The sequence below is a fragment of the Tenrec ecaudatus genome, chromosome 5 (genome assembly GCF_050624435.1).
Source record: "Tenrec ecaudatus isolate mTenEca1 chromosome 5, mTenEca1.hap1, whole genome shotgun sequence".
NCBI lineage: Eukaryota > Metazoa > Chordata > Mammalia > Afrosoricida > Tenrecidae > Tenrec > Tenrec ecaudatus.
In genome coordinates, this window is record NC_134534.1 from 119,871,934 (window position 1) to 119,883,223 (window position 11,290).

An 11,290-nucleotide genomic window follows, 5' to 3' on the forward strand; every position below is an offset into this window, starting at 1 on the left:
ACCTGGGGAGGACACGAAATCAAAACAGCACTCCTGGGAAGGACACCGAATCAAACCAGCATTCCTGGGGAGGATACCGAATCAAACCAGCATTCCTGGGGAGGACACCGAATCAAACCAGCATTTCTTGAGAGCACAACAAATCAAACTAGCTTTCATGGAGAGGTCACCAAATCACACTAACATTCCTGGGGAGGACACCAAATCAATCCACAACACCTGGGGAGGACACGAAATCAAAACAGCACTCCTGGGAAGGACACCGAATCAAACCAGCATTCCTGGGGAGGATACCGAATCAAACCAGCATTCCTGGGGAGGATACCGAATCAAACCAGCATTCCTGGGGAGGACACCGAATCAAACCAGCATTCCTGGGGAGGACACCGAATCAAACCAGCATTCCTGGGAAGGACACCGAATCAAACCAGCATTCAGGGGAGGACACCAAATCAAACCAGCATTCCTGTCAAGACATCAAATTATACCAGCATTCCTGGGCAGGAAACGAAATCATATCAACATTCCTGGGTACGACACCAAATCAAACCAGCATTACTTTCGAGGACACCAAATCAAACCAGCATTCCTGAGGAGGAAAGTAAATCAAACCAGCATTCCTTGGGAGGGCATCAAATAAACAAGCATTCCTGGGGAGGACACCGAATCAAACCAGCATTCCTGGGGAGGACATCGAATCAAACCAGCATTCCTGGGGAGGACACCAAGTCAAACCAACATTCCCGGCAGGACAACAAATTAAACCAGTATTCCTGGGCAGGACACGAAATCAAACCCACATTCCTGGCAGGACACCAAATCAAACCAGCATTCCTGACAAGACACCAAATGAAACCAACATTCTTGGAGAGGACACCAAATCAAACCAACATCCCTTGGGAGGACACCAAATCAAACCAGCATTCATGGGGAAGACACCAAATGAAACCAACTTTCCTGGGGAGGACACAAAATCAAACCAGCACACCTGGGGAAGATAACAATTCATGCCAGCATTCCTGGGGAGGACCTCAAATCACACCAGCCTTCTTGGGGAGGACACCAAATCAATCCAGCACACCTGGGTAGGACACCAAATCAAACCAGCATTCCTCGGCAGGACACCAAATGAAACCAGTATTCCTGGCAGGAAACAAAATCAAACCAGCATTCCTTGGGAGGACACCAAATCAAACCAGCCTTCCTTGGGAGCATACCAAGTCTAACCAGCTTTCCTGCAGAGGACACCAAATCACACTAGCATTCCTGGGGAGGACAACAAATCAATCCAGAACACCTGAGGGGGACACCAAAACAAACCAGCACTCTTCGGGAGGACACCAAATTAAACCAGCATTCCTGGGCAGAAAACCAAATTAAACCATCATTCCTGGCAGGACACCAAATCAAACCAGCATTCCTGGGGCTGCCACCAAATCAAACCAGCATTCCTGGGGAGGGCACCAAATCAAACCAGCATTACTTCGGAGGACACCTAATCAAACCAGGTTTCGTGGGGACTTCAACAAATCACAACAGCATTCCTGGGGAGGACACCAAATCAAACCAGCATTCCTTGGAAGCACACCAAATCAAACCAGCTTTCGTGGGGAGTTCAACAAATCACACCAGCATTCCTGGGGAGGACACCAAATCAAACCAGCACTCTTGGGGAGGACACCAAGTTAAACCAGCTTCCTGGGCAGGATGCCAAATTAAACCATCATTCCTGGAGGACACTGAATCAAACCAGCATTCCTGGTAGGACACCGAATCAAACCAGCGTTCCTGTCAAGACACCAAATTAAACCAGCATTCCTGGGCAGGACACCAAATCAAACCAACATTCCTGGGGAAGACACCAAATCAAACCAGTATTCCTTGGGAGGACACCAAATCAAACCAGCATTCCTGGGGAGGACACCAAATCAAACCAGCATTCTTAGGAAGACACCAAATCAAACCAGCATTCCTGAGAGGACACCAAATCAAACCCCCATTCCTGGCGAGGAAACCAAATCAAATCAGCTTTCATGGGGAGGTCACCAAATCACACCAACATTCCTGGGCAGGACACCAAATCAATCCAGAACACCTGGGGAGAACACCAAATCAAACCAGCCTTCCTGTGAGGACACCAAATCAAACCAGCATTCCTTGTGAGGACACCAAATCAAACCAGCATTCCTGGGAGGACACCGAATCAAACCAGCATTCCTGGGAGGACACCTAATCAAACCAGCATTCCTGGGACCGACACCGAATCAAACCAGCATTCCTGGGGAGGACACCAAATCAAACCAGCATTCCTGGTGGGGACACCAAATCAAACCAGCATTTCTGGGGAGGATACCAAATGAAACCATCTTTCCTGGTTGCCTTGGGGAGGTAATCGGTAGTTTCTGCCTCATCTGTTCACTCATTTGCTCAGTAAATAAATATTTGTTGAGTCCTGTTATGAGCCTGAAGCCCTGGTGGTATCGTGGTTACGTGTTGGTCTGCTGATTGATAGGTCAGTAGTTCTGCAACCCCTCCATGGGAAAAATACAGGGCTTTCTAACTCGCATAAAAATGTTTCAGTCTTGAAACTCACAGGAGCAATTCTACCCTTTTCTACAGGGTCACTATGAGTCATCATTGACTCAGTGGCAGTGAGTTTGATTTTTTATTTTTATTATTACAAGCCTACATTTGTGGTAAGGCTTTCGGGCACATGGTTGCACCAGGGAGGCATAGCTCTGAATCTCCCCACTCCCAACACTTACATTCTTTGGTAAGAGGAGACAATTGTTAAAAGCTAGCCTCCAGGTAGTTTGTTGTTGTTAAACAAGCAAATAAACAAATAATCATCGAGTTGGTGGCAACAAATGGAGACCCCATGGGACTGGGTAGAATTGCCCTTGTGTGTTTCTCAGACCAATTCTTCACAGGAAACAAAGCCTCCTCTTTCTCCCGCAGTTGAGCTGGTGATTTGGAACAGCTGACTTTGTGGTTCGCAGGCCAGGGCTGTCTAATCAACGCCAGTTCAGGGTAGCCCGCCATGCCCAACAACAACAAAACCCACTATCTTGTTCTGTGTCATCATCATAATTGGACTTCTGTGGTCCCTAGATCGTCACTGGCTGGTTTTCAGAAGTCTTCCTTTAGCTTGGGAGCTCTGCTAGTCCTGGCCAGCAGAAGAGCAATGCCCAGCCCCGAGTGGCATATAGGGGTGGCTGTGAAAGAGGTACACTGGCCAGAAATGGAACCTGGTCTTCTACATGGTCAGAGTTGTACCAGTGAAGCATCACTGACCCCTCAGTATCCTAGAGTTTGATGAACACTTCAAAGGTAAATAAAGCAATCAGGGGAGGGGCAGACTGGAGAGATAGGACCAGGGTGGGGTCATGGTTTGATATTAATAATCTGAGATGAATTCTCCAGGGAGAGGTCATTTAATCAAAGACTTGAAGATATATAGTTACACCTGGGGAAAAAGCTTTCTAGGAAAAGGGAGCAGCAGGTGCAAAGACCCTGCGGTAGAAGCAGATCCCAGGTGGCTGTGGAATAACAAGAGGTCCAATGTGGAGGGAGTATGAGACCTGAGGAAAAGTAGTAGGGGAGATCAGAAGCCCATTTCAAGGGACCAGGTAATATAGGTTTCTGGGGGGGAGGGGGGGAGGTAGCTTACAGTGAAATAGGAAGCCAAGGAAGGGTCTGTGAAGAAAATTGTGTGCCTAAATCTGGAAACCAGAACACTGCAGCTCTGTTAAGAACAGATGATCGGAGTCAAAGGGGAAAGCTGAGAATCCAGTACTGAATCTGTTGCACTTTAAGAAAAGATCATTGATCCCTTATACACGAATACTAGCATTCTTTAACCCATCCAAAAAATACAGACAACAGGAAGAAGACAGAAAATATCTCTTTTAGTATCTGGGCTTCTTATTGTTTCCCTTCTGCCCAAACCAAAATTAGAAAGAACAGTGAGTCTAATTTTTCACATGTGTTCTCTCCTCTGATACCAACCTTAATAATAAACCATTAAAGTTAACGCTAAGACAGCTGTCTAAGTACCTAAATTCTTTTTCAATTGACCCATTTTTTGAAAGAAGAACTGAGAGGAGCCCAAGGTGATACACTGCGTCAGGATAGCACAAATGGTCAAGGACGGTGCTTTCCTTTCTGGTGTTACTAACTGGAGCTCAGTCCAAGAAACTTGCTTGTTCAGATAATTTTTGTTCAGTGAACATCTGATTTTGTCCCTATTGAAAGAAGTAGCCTTGGGTGACTGGGTAGACTTTGAAGGGATCAAATGGAGAGAGCAGATGGTCAATGTGAATGGAGGAAGTAGAGGAGAATGGGGAGTCAAAGATACAGCCAGTAGCCCCGCGACCCCAAAAACCTGCACAAAAGACAAAAGAAAAAGCTAGTGCTTTTCCTGCTGCATCTAGGGGCTCCACCAGGCACACAACTGCCCTTCCTTGTCCAGAGAGTTCTTGGCTGACCCAGGTTATGGATGAGGATTCTTGTGCCACCTCTGGGGCTGGATGCTCAGAGATTCTTTGCCCAGAGGACAGCTGCCGACTGGGTAAAGAAACTTCTGCTACAGGTGAACAGTTTATTGAAATGTAGCAAGTCAAACTGAGGTTAGCAATGCTACAGCACAAATGTGGGTGTGCATGTGCTTTTATGACACACACACACACACACACACACTCTCCCTCATTGCTCTAAGCTGCACTATTCTTTTTGTCTTACCGACATGTAACATTCTGCTCCTGACCCAGTGATCACCATAACTACATCGAAGCTGTTACTTGTTGCCAAGCCCTTCTGACTGGTGGCGACCTCATTAACCCACAGAACAGTTGAATATTTGAAACCATTGTTAACTTATTGTAAAAGGCAATGCCACCCTGAATACTGCAGGCATAATTGACAACAGCAGTTCATGTACACCATTTGATGGCCACCTATAAGTTATAAAGAGAGGATGGGAGTCTGATGATGTACGGCCAGAGAGCATTGGAGGATGGAGGAAAAAGACACAGGATTGATGCATGAGTCTCTCTCACAAGGAGATTTTCGGCTTATACCTTTCAAGAAACCGTGCTTTCTGGAAGAAAAAACAAACAAACAAACCATTAAGAACATGTTTTTTTTAATTTAAGAATATTATTTTTTAAATCATTTTATTGGGAGCTCATACAGTTCTTATCACAATCCATACATACATCCATTGTGTCAAGAACATATGTACATTTGTTGCCATCATCATTCTCAAAACATTTGCCTTCTACTTGAGTCCTTAATATCTGCTGCTCATTTCCCCCCCTCCCCACTCCCCCCTACCTCATGAACCCTTCATCATTCATAAATTATTATTATTTTGTCATATATTACTCTGTCCGACGTTTCCCCCCGCCTTCTTCTCTGCTGTCCATCCCCCAGGGAGGAGGCTATACGTAGATTCATATAATCAGTTCCCCCTTTCCATCCCACATTCTCTCCACCCTCTAGGCATAGCCATTCTCACCACTGGTCCTGAAGGAGTCATCTGTCCTGGATTCCATGTGTTTCAGTTGGTATCTGTGCCTACGTACATCCTCTGGTCTAGCCAGATTTGCAAGGTAGAATTGGGAGGGGAAAGTTATATGTCCCATCGTTGCTACCTTGCACCCTGACTGGTTCATCTCCGCCCCACAACCCTTCAGTAAGAGATGCCCAGTTGGCTACCAATGGGCTTTGAGTCTCCACTCTGCACTCACCCACATTTTCGATGATAGGATTTTTTTTTTTGTTCCTTGATGCTTGATACCTGTTCCCTTCAACAGCTCGTGGTCACACAGGCTGGTGTGTTTCTTCCATGTAGGCTTTGTTGCTTCTGAGCTAGATGACCACTTGTTTATCTTTGAGCCTTTAAGACCCCAGATGCTATATCTTTTGATAGTTGGGCACCATCAACTTTCTTCACCACATTTGCTTATGCACACGTTTGTCTTCTTTGATTGTATCAGGGAGGTAGGCAACCATTGATATGATTTTTAGTTCTTTGATGTCTGATAACTGGTCCATTCTGCACCTTGTGGTCAGACAGGCTGGTGTGCTTCTTCCATGTGGGCTTTGATGGTTCTCAGCTAGATGGCCACTTGTTTATCTTCAAGCCTTTGATACCCCAGGCACTATCTCTTTTGATATCCGGGCATCATTAGCTTTCTTCACCACATTTGCTTATGCACACGTTTGTCTTCAGTGATCGTATCAGGAAGGTGGGCACCCACTAATATGATTTTTAGTTCTTTGATGTATACTAACTGGTCCCTTCTACACCTCATGGTCAGCCAAGCTGGTGTGCTTCTTCCATGTGGGCTTTGATGCTTCTCAGCTAGATGGCTGCTTGTTTATCTTCAAGTCTTTAAGACCTGAGCTGCTGAGCTACTATATCTTTTGATATTTGGGCACCATCAGCTTTCTTCACATTTGCTTATGCACACATTTTTCTTCAGCAATCGTGTCGGGAAGGTGTGCATCCTGGAATGCCAGTTTAATAGAACAAAGTGTTCTTGCATTGATTAACTGCTTGAGTGGAGGCCCAATGTCTACCTGCTGCCTTAGTACTAAACCTATAAATATATGCACATAGATCTGTTTCCCTACACTCATATAAATATATTTACATATGTATACTCCAGTCTTTGGACCTCTATAAATACTTTGTTACCTAGTTTTTTCCTCTATTTCCTTTTACTTTCCTTTTATCCCACTATCATGCTCAGCCTTCATTTGGGTTTCCGTGATTTCTCTCTGTTACCTTGCCCTTGCTGAATCCCTACCAGGCCTCTCACACCCTCCTTGCTACTGATTTTGGATCACTTATTGTTACCCTGTCCCTGGGTTGGTCAGCACCACCTCCTTGCCCCCTCCTCCCCATCTCCCGTGTCTCCCAGAACCATTGGTCCCATTGTTTTCTCCTCCAGACTACTCATCCAATCTATCTTATCTAGATAGATCTGTAGAAATAATAATATGCATCAAAAATCAAGTCATAACGAGATAGGCTATGAGTGAGAACACAGTTATGACAACAAAAAAGGAAATCAATTACCCATAGAAGAATAAATTAATTAAAAGAAAAAAAATTAAAAAGAAAGAAAACCCTGTAAATAGATCAAGGCCTGTTTTTTGATCTCTAGGCATGTACTTCAGTCAGGTCCAATGGCCTACCATGCTTTGGCCCCAGAGTCTGTCCTTTGTACTCCCTCGGGGGCTCCCTGCTCTGCTCCTACGGTTGCTCTGCCAGAGACTTTTAGTGGTTTGCCTCAGTGTCACAGGGTCAGTCTAAGCCAGTCCTGGCCCCGCGTCTCCAGTGTTGTCCCCCTTAGGGCCCTGGGCCATCAAGGGACGGTGTGTCTCATAGTGGGATCAGCCATATTGTCCACTCTATCCATTGGCTGTTCAGAGAGGGGATATCGTCCTCTAGGCCTGATGGGCCGGGATGTGCTCCATTCTCTTCCTCCCCCTTCATTTGCCCCCCACCCCCTTTGCTCTGATCAGACATGCCCCTCTCCCCTAGCTATAGCTTCAGTGCCGTCCTCTCAAGTAAATTCTTCTGGGGTGAGGGGCAGTTGTCCAAGTAGCTGGTATGGTGGCTCAGCCGTTAGGTCCCTCCCCTCCCTCCCCACTCTTTGCTGGCACACTGCATTCATCTGGCACTGACTTTATATCTGGTCCCTCTTTCCCTGTGGAGACACAAACAATACCCTCCCCTTGGGTGGGTCAGTGCCCTATTCCCCCATCACACATCTTTTTTTTCCTTTCCCCTTTCCCCCCTCCACCCTGTTTTAGTTGGCTACCATATGCACCCCTGGATTTAGTCTGGCCCTTGCCATACTACCTGGACCTCACCCCTGGAGTGTTTGTATACAGTAGCTTTTTCCCTGTGCCCCTTTGCACTTACCTTTCTGTTCTCTCTCTATAGATAGATAGATAGATAGATAGATAGATAGATAGATAGATAGATAGATAAACTTACCTCAGAGGACTCATGTTATACATGTCCTTTTGTGCTTGGCTTACTTCACTTTGCATAATTTCCTCCAGTTCTTCCCATGCACTGATATGCTTCATGTGTTCATCACTGCTTTTTAGCGAAGCATAGTATTCCATCGTATATATGTACCAGTTTTTTAATCCATTCATTTGTTGATGGAAATTTGGGTGGTTTCCAACTCCTTGCGATTGTGAACTGTGCCACAATGAACATTGGAGCACAGATGTCTGGCCATGGTTTGTTTCTTGCCTCTTCTGGGTATATGCCCAATAGGGGGATTACTGGGTCATATGGTAACTCCATTTCGATCTGTTTGAGAAATCGCCAAACCAATTTCCATAGTGGCTGTACATACCGACAGGTCCACCAGCAGTGGATGAGAGTTCCTATCTCACCACAGTCCCTCCAACGCTTGTTGCTTTCTGATTTTTTGAATTGGAATCTTTGAGGGTGTTACGTGGTATCTCATAGTTGTTTTGATTTGCATTTCTCTTATGGCTAATGATCAGGAACATTTTCTCATATGTTTATTGGACATTAGGATTTCAGACTCTGTGAAACTTCTGTTCAGGCCCTTTGCCCAACTCCTCAGTGGGCAATTAGTTTTTCTCTTGTTGAAAGCTTTCAAAATATTGTAGATTTTAGTAATAAGACCTTTGTCTGATGTGTCATTGCTAAAGATGTTTTCCCAGTCCGTGGTCTCTCTCTTGGTGAATTCTTTCGTTGTGCTCAGGTGATTTATCTTCAGTATATCCCACTTGTCTCTTTGTGACTCCTCTGTATTTGTATCCTTCCCTGTTTCTGATAGCCTGTGTATTCCCTGCGCCAAGGTTCTCAGATTTGTCCCAATTCCCTCATTGATGGCCCTAATTGTTTGGGGTTTTACCTCAAGGCCTGTGATCCACCTTGAGTTTATTCTTGTGCATGGAGTGAGGTAAGGGTCTTGCTTCATTTTTCTGCAGGTAGATATCCATTTTTTCCAGCACCATTTATTGAAGAGGGCATCTGCTTCCCATTTGATAATTTTGGGGCCTTTATCAAAGATCAGTTGTCTGTATGCTGATGTTTTTTATTTCTGGGTCTTCAGCTCTTTTCCATTGGTCTGAATATCTGTACCAATGTACCACACTGTTTTGACTACTGTGGCCATAGTATGTATGTGCTAAAATCAGGTATAGCAAGCCCTCCCACTTGGTCCTTCTTGAGGAGTTCTCTGCTAATTTTGGGCTTATTCCCTCTCCATATGAAGTTAGTAATGTGTTTTTCCAATTCTTTGAAGAAGGATGGTGGTATTTGTATCTGGATAGCATTGAATTTATATAGTGCCTTGGGCAGAACTGACATCTTTACTATATTCAGTCTGCCAATCTACGGGCATGGGATATTCTTCCATTTGTTGAGGTCACTCTTGATTTCTTGAAGTAGTATTTTATCATTTTCCTCATACAAATCTTTCAGTTTTTTAGTCAGGTATATCCCTATGTATTTCAATTTGTGCTTGCCAATTGTAAAGGGTACTACCTTTTTAATTGTGTCTTCTGTGGTCTTGTCTGATGTGTAGAGCAGTCCAATAGACTTCTGTTTGTTGATTTTGTATCCTGCCACTCTGCCGTATTCCTCTCTTGCTTCCAACACTCTGCTTGTGGAGTTTAAGGGATCTTCAATATATAGAATCCTATCATCTGCAAATAATAATAATTTCGCCTCTTCCTTCCCCAGCTGAATTTCTTTAATATCTTTCCTTTGTCTTATGTTGTTAGCTAGGACCTCCAGTACGATGTTAAATAGGAATGGGGACAAGGGACATCCTTATCTGGTCCCCCTTTTCAGTGGAACTGTTTTTGTCTTTTCTCCATTATCTACCACATTAGCTGTTGGTTTTTCATATATGGCTTGTATAATACTGAGGAATTTTCCTTCTATTCCGATGTTCTTACATGTCTTAAACAGCAATGCTTTTTCTGCATCTATTGATATTACCATGTGGTTCTTATCATTTTTCCTGCCAATGCGGTGAATAATGCTGATGATCTTTCTATGTTGAACCATCCCTGCATCCCTGGTATGAATCCCACTTGGTCGTGGTGAATTATTTTTTTAATATGCTGTTGTATTCTATTGGCCAGTATTTTGTTAAGGATTTTTGCACTGATGAAGAACACAATTTTTTAGTTAAGATATTTTAGGAATTTTTCAGTTTTTCTCTGCTGAAATAATTGTTAAAAATACAGTAGAAAAACTTTGTCCACCCATCAAAACATAACTGAGCAGTAATAACTTTACCACCATGACAGAATTATGTTATTTTCCCCATATTTTAATACTTTTAACCATATAATGACTCGCTTTTAGTCAGTTGCAATCATAGTGAATAGGCTATTTTATATTCTCTCTTTTATATGCCAAACATGGGCATGTTCTCTCTGTGTAATCATTTCAAGCATTTGTTTTTTATTTTGCATGTTAATTCTAATGCATGGGAAGTACTAAAAAGTGTTGAAAAGAAAAGCAGTTATAATCCAACGACCTTCAGAATAATGGGTGCTTTTTACCAGTCTTCATAGACAGTATATATATTTTTATTTTTTTAACTGCAGGTAAAGCTATATCAACAGGCTTCTCATCTGTTGGGAGAGAAAATATCGAAAGTACCTTGAATGGCTAAAGGAACAAACCTATCTGTTTTTGGAAGTAAGGCCAGGGTACTTCTTAGGCTTAGAGGTAAGGATGGCAAGACTTCCTCTTACATGCTTTGGCCATGCTGTCAGGAGAGCCCTGGAAGAAGGACATCTCATTTGGTAAATAGAAGGACAGCCATGGGGGGAAAGACGCTCAATGAGATGGACTGGCACTGTGGGACCAATGGGCTGGAGTCAATCGGGAGGATGGCGCAGCACTGCAGTGTTTCCTTCTGTTGGACACCTATGCGTCGCAATGCTTCGGAGCCCACTCAAGGGAACCTAACAACACAATTGGCCGCTCCCAACCTCTTCACTTAAAAACCAAGTGGATACTGAAGAACCAGAGCTTCAGGTTCTCTGCGTGGGGCGTTCCCTGCAGGGAGAGGGAAGGACCGAGGGTCGGGAGGCGGACGCTGACGAGGAGCCGCGGAGGCGTGGCTCCCGGGCCTCCGCCGGCTCGGCTGCGGGCCTGCGCCGGGCGCCAGGGGGCGCTGGTCGGAGAGGAGCGGCGCCGGCGTCCCGGCGTCCCGGCGTCCTCGGCGCTCCGGCGTCCCGACGTCCCGGCGTCCTCGGCGTC